Here is an 11,050-nt window from a genome sequence, read left to right as displayed (position 1 = left end):
CGTGGGTTGTAACTGCAGCAACTGTTGGCTAAGACAATGCAAAATAATAAATAGAATATATTAGATTCTCATATTTTTGGGGAAGATCTTCAAATATAATACGCTGTGTTCGCGATTTGTCAAAGACTGTTTTCGAGGGGGACGCAGGTTAAGAGCAAATGATTAAAAACGCTCATGGGTGACAGCTTGTCATCATTTAGTTTTCTGAAATAAACGGTTTGAATATACCGAATTAAAAAAAAAACTTTGTATGAAACGTAGAACAAAAATCTCCACTTGGCTGTCGGACTAAGAAAAGTCTAATCGTGTATTATATCACTGGGTAACTACGTTTGATCAAACAGTGAAGAATAAATTCTAATTCCGATTCACGTGGTGCACTTTACTACTAAGCTCTCTGGATGAATTATGGCTTTAATTAATTCCTGTCTTGGCCGGGAGGGCCTGTGCTCTGTAACATATCTCAAGACCTGTGGCGTCGGAAACCAGACATGCATTGCTAAAGATTCTGTCGTTCCAATCAGCGGAACCACAACAGTCATTCAACCCATCGAACCTGTCGGTGAAAGGTAGGAGAGCAATTTGATGCTCTTGCACAACCAAAACTAAGAGGTTCGACAGTGAAAAGTATGAGAGCAATTTGATGCTCTTGCACAACCTAATCTAGAAGGTTTGACGGTAAAAAAAAAAGTAAGAGAGCAATTTAATGCTCTTGCACAACCGAAACTAAGAGGTTCGACAGTGAAAAAAAAGTAAGAGAGCAATTTAATGCTCTTGCACAACCGAAACTAAGAGGTTCGACAGTGAAAAGTAGGAGAGCAATTTGATGCTCTTGCACAACTAAAACTAAGAGGTTCGACAGTGAAAAGTATGAGAGCAATTTAATGCTCTTGCACAACCTACACTAGGAGGTTCGACGATGAAAAGTAGGAGAGCAATTTGATGCTCTTGCACAACCTAAAGTAGAAGAATCATTTTATAGGCTACATATTAAAAACACGTATTTGACATGAGGTGGCTCAACGTAAATCTGAGAGTATATAATGTTAAAAATTGGGTTTCGATACCCGCGGTGACAGAGCATTGATAGCCCATTGCGTAACTTTGTACTTTACAGCAAGCACGCAAACAAATTTTGACAAACATGAAATATGACCTAGAATTTGAGCTATGTTTTGTTAAGATTTAGCCTCAAACTGTTCTACTGTCAACTAGTAAAACAAGAAACATGCATTAGAAATGTCATGTTTAAAAGAATACATTTAAACTGACAACTGCAAGCCTTTCAAATGCTTGGTAATGTCTAACCTATATTTTTGCACGATTAAAAAGAATGTTATAAAAAACACGTTCACGAAGGCACGAAAGCGTGAATTATAAAATTACACCACAGATACGTAACCGACAAATATTTTTTTCTATGATATGAGAGTAGAAAAAATTATTGTTTTAATTTGAAAAAAAAGAAGAGTTAGAGAGAGGATCTACTTAAGGTGTTCAAGACTGATAAAGGAATTAACAGTGTTGATGCATTATCTTTTTCGTACTGTAATAGTGAGAATGGTAAAGCTAGTGGATGCAAGTATACATTTTGGCAAGGAAGATACCATTTTTAGCTAAGACAGCTTTATTTTTCGAACAGGATGATTGACCTTTGAACGGGTTGCCTCCAGATGTAGTAGATGCAGTTAATTTAATGTAGTTTAAGGGATAGCTTGATAACTATTTGAATGATGATAAGGGCTGCCTTTGAATGTTTTTTTTATTATTGTTTAGAATAATTTAGTGGATAGGACGGCTTAGATGGACCTTAAACCATAAATTGAACCCCGAATTTTAGCTTTGTATATCTGCATACTTACTACTGCTACTGTTCCACAGGGGGGACCAGATATGTTGGACGAGACATATTTGTTATAAGAGGTATAGTATTGAATGACTTAAAAACTTATGCAACCTTTACAACAAGAATAATAGGCTACACAGCTTCTCATACTGTTGGATTATAGTATGGTATTTTGTAGCGTGTATTGATTTAAAAAACCTAAAAGATGTAACGATTGAACCACGTACTGTATTCCTGCTGCTATACATCATAGCTTTATAAGTTTTAATAACATCTTACAAATTATTAAACGAATATATTCACAGGTTCTAGCATCCCCTGCTGGATGACTGTTTAAAATTTATGATTATAAACTGCTAACAAAACATGGTTTTCCATAAGGTAGTACGTAATTATCATAATATGCAAAATAATATGTTCTGGTGCCTACGGTAGACTTAAAGAAACAACCACAATATCTGAAAATCATCTCAATATTTTAAAATAACCTAACAAGTCAACTAAGAAATATAAAAGTCCACTTTTTACGAAATTTCTCACTGATCAAGTTCCGATTTGTGAATTAAACAATTATAAAGAGATTAATTTTCATGATACGCTACATCAAAGAGAAAACGTTATTTTGTTGTATACTCTCACCTAGACATAATTGTTAGCTAAAGATACAAGTTTATTATCTAATAAACTTATTAACATATACTAGCCACCACCCGCTAAACATTTGCTGTAGTTTTCATGCTCTTCGCTTGTATTTTCCTTATTCAATAATTTTCACGCACGCCATTTAAGCTGCACTTTCTTGCAGGCATTATGTTTTAGATCGATAAATCCTGGTCTATTAAAAAAAATTACGCGGTCAGACAAACAAACTCACAGAGACGTAATTTTATTTAATAAAACGACACATACGTAACTTTAGTTAATAAAATTACACGTAAAGTCAACAATAAAGTAAAGTAATTATATTTATAATAGTGTAAACAGTATGAAACAGTTAGGAGCGTTCAGTGAACAACAGTTTTCCGAGTTGAAACAAAGAAACTCACAAAGAAAGTAAAGAAAGAAGTAGTTAAAAGGTGTTTATAGCAGTATATGAAAATAATCGAAGCTAAACTATTGCAAAGTAAAGTAAATGTAAAGTTTTAACGAAAGCAAACTTAGCTGAATATGCAGAAACGTCTGAATGCGTGTTCACAAAGTGATAAGCATATTACACGCAGATTAAGTGTTTGTGTGAAATACTTTGCAAATAAGCAAACTAATGTTGAAATCTAAGCCACTTTTCACGTGATGACAACTTCATTGTGCCATCGTGTAGCATACTCGGTGCATTGAAAAGTTTGACTAAGCAAAAAACAGGTATGCAATCCAGACTTCCCGTACAAAGGCTTTTCTAACGATATGAGAGTTGTAGCATTTGATCGAGAAATTTGCCAGAAAAGTTCCGCAAGCGTATTATTTATATAGATTAGTTTCTATAAAGAAATGAAAACTCAAATCAGTTGAGTTTCGAACCCGTGACTCTGTTCACTGTAATGGTAGCTGCGAACTTTCCCTAAGACTAATTATAATGGTATAACGTATACTCACCAGTTCTTTGTTACCTCCGTAATGAAAAAACGCAATTAATGATTTCTATTGATCATCTTTAGAGAACTGCATGTTTCATAGATTACATTTCATTCCATTAACGCCATACAATCGTATCATTTCACTGAACTTTCCATATGTACTTTGCAAAATAATTACTATTACTACAAAATTAAAGCAAAATTGACAAAAAATACCTTTTCACAGGCATCAAAATGTAACAACAGATGGTAAATTGTGACATAGAAATTCTTCCTGTTTCTTATGAAATAAAATAGAGACAGTAAAGTAATGTGCTCACACATTACAATATTTGGCAACCATTTTATTATCACTAGGCCTAAAACACACTCATGCTGCTCTGGCTCAAATATGTATAAGTTATATATACACTAGCAGAGACCCGCAACGGTCAAATTAGTATCTTTATTGCAACAGTACTTCTTTAAATACAGGATTTCTAGAGTAATACAAAAGAACTCTAATCGCAAACATCGAAATCTTTAAGTTCACTTGTCTTAGGCCTAACATTAGTTAAGTCTTAATTAAGTGCAGCCTATATTCGATAAAGAGATAAGTTAACACTGTAACTTGTGTACGTTTTATGTTTGCTTTCGTTTAATCGGGGCTAAACTTTACCGTACTTATAAAAACTAAGGTGTGTGCGCGTTCTCAGGATGCCCAAAAACTGAGCATTATGAATTATGGACGCCACGAATAACAACTTTCATTTTATTGGTTTATAGTAATTTTCAAAATATACATCTGTTGTTCATAAAGTGTACAATATCTATCATATAATCGACTTCGCTTTAAAGACTGTTCTCTTACTAAGTTGTGATTGAAGTTGGAAAAATTTGAGTAAAAATTATTACATATGAAAACGGTTAAAAAAGCCTATCTGTATTAATATAAAATTACCGTAAAGATGCTTTTTTACTTGTAAAATGTGAACGTTCTGTAGAAGGTAAACATAAAACAATCAGTCATAAGTTTTGCTAAGCCTAAAATCCGCTTATTAGTTTAAGTAAGATTAACAGTGAATTAGTAAAACGTTGATTTCCGAGCCCAGAGCTTCGGTTTCAGTGTCAAACCTGTCAGAAAATGCCTACGTGCTCTTTCATACCCCCCCCCCCCTTCTTCCCTAAGGTAAACAGGCCTTGTAACTTTTCCAGCTACCTACGCATGTAGAAAACGCAGGTAGACCATAAGTGTCCTCGACATTGGTTTCCCAAGAAGGACGTTGTGGAATTAAAGAAAACTATAAAAGTTTGGCTCACTGATTCTTGATATTACGATTAGAAAAATACAAGTAATTATCATATATAGATAAGTATGCTTTCAATTATTTTTTTTTCAAAGTGACACATATAAAACTCTACATGAGTTTTATATGTCACGGTCGACTGCTAATCAAACAATCTAATGACATGTCAACTCCGATGAATGCCCAAAGATAAAATTAAAGTATACTAGTACATATCATAATTAAAGACTCAAATTCCGTAATATTGATTTAATTACCTATATACGACTTATATTAGTAGTAAATATCCGGGTAACAGCTGAAACTTAGTTACTATCCTGTAAACTAAGCAAAACTTTAAACGAGCAAGTCGTTTTATACATTACTTATTTACTTTATTACTTTGGCTTTATCCAGAAATCTCATTTCTAAGTTGTTAGCTGATTTTTTTTTTTTTGTTGCTGTTGTTGGCGGCTTAGGTATCATTATTATCACATAATGCGCAACAGTTGAAGGTTTCTCAAATTATAATTTTTAGTTTTCATCATTATTCAAAATACAAAAACTATACGGTGACTTTGATTAAAAGCGGCATCTGTAGTTTTATTTTTTCCGTTCCAGCTTCAAATACGTATACTTGCTTATGTTAGCCACATTTACAGACAAGTGCTCATATGCCTTATTGTGCGATACGAATCTTTTAGCAATTGAAAAGGTAAAATAAGAACGTTTGTTGATTAGATTGAACTTCACCAGTGAAAATCTTATTTTGAATATTTTGTGCACGACTTACCGTATTTGTATGTAAGTACGTGTTCTCAAACGATTGTTCATATTACGTTTGGTAATATATTCCCTAATGTCATGCAATCATCCTCTTTTAAGCGAAATCCAGCTTACCAGATAAGCTCTTAAGGTGAACAACGTAAGGAAAGTCGTTGCTTGATGTCGATCCTAGTTAAGCCTGATAATTACCATTCAACAGGTGCATTTCAATAAATCTTTCGGGTCATATAAAAGTACTTGTTGCGATTAATGATAAAAAAATCTTAATTTTTATTACTTTACTCAACTTTATTAAACGTTTAAAAATTTCTAGTCGCATTTGTTAAATGATTTGATAACATTTTAAATTTCAATGGGGACTATTTTTGTACTTACCAAAGCTAAATTCAATTTTTACAAATGTAATATCACTTATCTAATAACGCACAATAGGTAATGTGTACTAACGCGGCGGCAATTAGTCCAAACTTGAGCTGTTTGATATTTTTACATTTACGTGTCATTCGATGCTAAATCTCTATGTGTTTTGGGGCTGAAATTAAAAAAATAAGAATTACGTGACTTGTGTGTGCATCTATATAAATATAATAGTACTGTCTGTTGTATGTCCATGTAACTACTTCGCAGGGTGTGGATGGATCTTCACCAAAATTGGTTTGGAGGTTCATTCGGAGTTGCATGTTTTCGACCAGCTATATCAAATTCTGCTGTTCTTCTCAGACCGAGAGAAAACGTCCTGTTTCTAGGATAAGGTAAGAGGGTTGTTAGAACAAGGCTGTTTCTTGGCAGCTAACCACGATAGTAAAAGCACAAAAACATTGAAATTGGACGCACTGGGAAGCGAGAAATACGTGTTTCTAAGCTACACCTAGCGGCAATTCTGAGTGAATAAGAAAGGGACCACCAACCGTTCCAACTCTGGTCTGATTTCAATTAGTGACAGCGTAAGAAACAGGTTAGGCTATTTACGTTTAAAATCGATTTCTTATTCAATATGCTTGAGGATGTTTAATCACAACTTCTCTGAATTAAACAGGTCAACGGTTGACGTTGCTCGACGTTGTAGTTTTGTTTATACCGCTCATTAAGTATGACAAAAGTATATTTTTCAAATCCAAATACACACAAATATATATAAATACATGTATGTATTAACAGCACTTCGCAATACTATGAAACTTTTTTCTTCAGAACCAAAGTTTCAAATTCATTTCAATTACTGACTTTATTTAATACAGCTTTACAACTGTATCCTCGTCCCACCAAACATGGACGCCCTTTCAGCCGTGGGAGCGTTATAACGTTACGATCAATTCCACTATTCGTTGGTAAAAGAGTAGCTCAAGAGTTGGAGGTGGGTGGTGATGACCAGCTGCTTTCCCTCTAAATTAGGGACGGCTAGCGTAGATAGCCCTCATGTAGCTTTGCGCGAAATTCAAAACAAACAAACAATTTACAACTGTATGGAAATAATCGCTGCATAATTCGCTAAATACAAAGTGTAAAGTTTGCTTATTTCCCAAATAGTCATCTACTTTCTGTATAGATTGGTTAGTACAGCAACACCTTACCATAATTTGTTGGGAATGTTTTGATTGGTTAAATTCTTCTAATAGGTAACCTTACGTCACTGGATAAATCATTTTCGGTCAGTTCATACGTGCAGTTAGTAACAGATGAAATCTGTGAACTAATAAACGTATATTGTATCAAATGTTCTCAGTACGTTAGAGTTGTTTAAGCTAATTCCTACTGTTAAGATAGTATTATATTAGCTCAGTTATAGAACAACCAATTATTTTTATTTGTCAGATCTACCGAGCTTCTTTATTTTTATATGTCTATTTGGTAGCCAAAATTTGTAGTTTTTGAAAGCGTTAATGCTCCTAAGTATTACATCAAAACAAAAACTCCTACAAACGATGTCACAAACTTAGTTTTGACGAAACAAAAAAAAAAACTCCTTAATGTTTCACATGTTTTAAGATTATCACTTTGAGCAATGGTTTCATAGTATATACTATACTGTAGTTGTACTGTTACATGAAACACCTTTATAAATTCTGGATTTTGTATTTAAAAACAAAAAAAGTAACCAGTTTACCGAGAAACGCCGTAAACGTAATTTTCCTTTCAGAAGTTCGGAGATGGATAAGTTTTGTTCGACACGACATTATACAGGCGTGATCAGTTGCTCGAGACAGATCAGGAAAGCCACGACTATTTCCCATTTACTGATGAACGTTGACCTCAATACAAACGAATCATCGCTGTCCTCCATTGTTACACAGAAAGACGCGGCAATGGACAAGGAATGCGTTTACCACCCTGCACATAGAGAATGGTCAGTAACCACCACGATCGAAAAATAATTCTACCACGCGATATCACATCCGGGAATATACAAGAATTACAAAGTGAAAAAATAGTGCTTTCTAGGAAATAGTCTGTGGCAATATCGCTGTTACTCTTCACTGACATTAATTTTGTTCGTCACTTCCAATTCTATCCCAGGTTGGAAGGGTTAAAAAAAAAAACCTGATTCGAAAGGATACGAAATATACGGAAAAGTTTTTTTTTAGGAAGTCATATAGTAAATTTCGTCTACCCATAAAGTATTTGTACATATACCAACTTTGAAAATCTGAGTTATGTTGGTCTACAGTTTTTGAAACTATATTTCTTACACTCAAGTTATGTTGAGATAATAGAACTATATAATACGTAAACCAGAAAGAAATACATGTTATGTTTGTCTGTAAGATTTCCTGGCATATCTGTAGAGTAACACAACAACAACAAAAAATCCAATAACAATTTATATTGAGAAATATATACACACTTAAAAGAGCACGGAAATGTGTTTTTAAAGTGATCACGCTATCGTCTTCTTTCTTGACTACAAACGCTGTCTAAGATGACAGAATGGAAAAAAGTTATTGAAGATTTCAACCAAAAGCAAACTGAAAATCATTATCCATGTATAACGTTCTTACCTTTATTTTATGATTAATCCTTTCCGAGCGAAATCCCGTATCATAAATAGAGTTAAACTCATTCCATTTTAATCAATGTATGCACAACACTTGCTCCCACACTCGCTATTGAGTGAATGAAGATGTGGTCGCAGGCTCATTCAATTCCTGTCAGTTCACAAGGGATGCTAATACGCATGTCTGTGACGTAACTATAGCGTCATGTTTGTCTACCGAAACAACGTGACCACTTACGACTTAGATAGCTAGGGTGTATTATAAAGCAATGTTTGTGAAGGTTTGTAGCTAACACTGGTGCACAAACGTGTCGAAATACCCTCAAAGAGTACCTTGTAGCTGTTTTTAAAATATCGAAACTAGAAAATGTTGTTTACAATATATTGAAAGTCGTATCAAGTGATCGTTCTACAGAGAAATTGTATGGGTGTCGTAAAGAAAAATGTTTAAATTAGTAGAAGTTTCGGATCGTATTTATGTGCTTCATAGCGGCCTAAACTTTACTAAAAGTAAAATACTACAAGCTACTTATGTATAATTACCAAACATATTGTCTCTTACAGCGAATAGAAATAAAAACAAAGACTATGGTGTGAAATTTTTTGCTGGTGATGCGTGATTATAATCAACCATATTTGTCGCGTCGTCGGCAATGGATACAACATACCTAGTGTGGTTCAAATACTATTATACACCCTGCTTCTAGAAAAAAAAACTCTAAGGGACCGAATAAAGAATGTCGTATTTACAAATACAATAAGCCTAATAGTATTGTCTTATGTTGAAGGCGTTCACACCATAATAATTGTTATTTAAACAAACGGCTTATATAAATAGCATTCCGGCTACTACTATTTTGCTGTATCCCAGTTGTTCTAATGAGCTCTGGTACTGAGCGAAACGCGACGTCAGAAATGGATATGGCGGACATAGTGTGTTTGAAACACTGTTATATACGCTTATTCTCAGGAAAACCCTAAGGGGCCAAATAAGGAATGCAGTGTTCAAAAATACAATAAGCCTAATACTATTGTCTTATGTCAAATACAACTGAAAGAACAAATACAGTTTTATTACGTTTTACTGCTACAAGTCTAATCAAACTATATGTTGAATCAATTACTACATGCTTGCAATATATTCAGTAGTTATATTCTTAATCGTAAGGTTTATTTCATGGATGGTTCACAATAGCGCGAATTCATACACATTTATCTAGCCAATCAAAACACAAAAGAGTATTTGACATTAAGTTAGTTTACTTGATTCAACAATAATTGATGAGAGAGTTTTTGCATTCTTTACAATTGCAAATTTTTTATCAGTTCTAACTCCTGGATAGGAATGCGTGCAACTTTCAAAACTTCTACAACTTAGTTAAAGCATGGTACTGAATTTATACTTCATTCATGTGACTTTTAACTGTTATGGTTTTAACTGCAGCTAAAACTCTGAAAATTAAGCCTCACCTTTACGTAGTATAAATTTTTCTACTGATTTGGTCATTTTGGATTTCAGTGTTAAGTTGGAGATAAACTTAACTAGGCCATGAATAGCCCTGAAGAAATAAAAAAACAATAGGAACATATATATGTATATGTATAATTATTTAAACATTAAATAATAGCCCCCCAGTGGCACAGCGGTATGTCTGCAGACTGAAGACGCTAGAAACCGGGTTTCGATACCCGTGGTGGGCAGAGCACAGATAGCCATTTGTGCTTAACTACAAACAAACAAAATTAAACAATGATTTTGTTTACAATTATACTACATATTTTACATTTTACATTAAATGTTTGTTGGTTTTGATTAGGCCAAAGCTACTAAGGCTGTCTGTCGTTGCCCTAATTTTGAACTGCCAACCAGATTGAGAGTAGAGTGACCTAATCACCAGGCCAAGGAAGGAAATTAAAATATACACGACAAATTGTGTTAGTACACTTGTGGAAGACACTGCCCCGGAAAATGAATGATTGCCATTTTGTTTATTTTTGTTGAAAACTATTTTGATTTATTTTTCAAATTTTATAAATATTTCGAAAAAAAATCTTAGGTCTTATCATCCATAAGGCAATTGGTCTTATCGTCCACAAATCACGGCAATATTTTTTTTCTTTAAATATTGGTGTTAATGAACTTTGAATTCAGACATGTGTTTGAATTGCAGTTTGTTTATTTCATGGATGGTTCACAATAGCGCGAATTCATACACATTTATCTAGCCAATCAAAACACAAAAGAGTATTTGACATTAAGTGTTGGCATTTCGAAGTGTTTTTCTTACGTCAGATAAAGCACCTTTGTTATTGAGAACTCGAAATTCAATGCTATATATATATATATATTGAAATTAATATGAATATATACATATATGTTTATGTGTGTGCGTACACATACATACCTATATACATAGAACTTGAAATTAGTATTTCAACAAGATCCGACTGACTGTCCAGTATCAGATGACAATTTTTTAATGCGTCTTTTTACATTTAATCTAGTGTTGATGAACAGTGCATCGCAGCCATGAATTAGCCACGTTTTCTTGGTTTCAAAAAAGTATGGGCAGTAGTGAAAATTAAGTCT

The 11,050-nt window shown here is 33.7% G+C and overlaps 1 protein-coding gene across 2 annotated transcripts in view; it reads right to left on the bottom strand.

Moving 5' to 3' along the window:
* LOC106478227 (protein TANC2-like) overlaps positions 1-8,502 on the bottom strand; it is a 105,002-nt gene extending 96,500 nt beyond the window's left edge. For both annotated transcript variants that reach the window (XM_022381780.1, XM_022381781.1), the window contains exon 1: positions 8,465-8,502. The gene's annotated coding sequence lies outside the window, so the exon portion shown is untranslated. The remainder of the gene's footprint in view (positions 1-8,464) is intronic.
* Positions 8,503-11,050: the final 2,548 nt, after the last annotated feature.

Source organism: Limulus polyphemus, unplaced genomic scaffold (genome assembly GCF_000517525.1).
Source record: "Limulus polyphemus unplaced genomic scaffold, Limulus_polyphemus-2.1.2 Scaffold191, whole genome shotgun sequence".
In the NCBI taxonomy this organism is placed as follows: Eukaryota; Metazoa; Arthropoda; class Merostomata; order Xiphosura; family Limulidae; genus Limulus; species Limulus polyphemus.
Note: the sequence above shows the minus strand (reverse complement) of the source record. Positions and strands in the feature narration are given on the sequence as shown.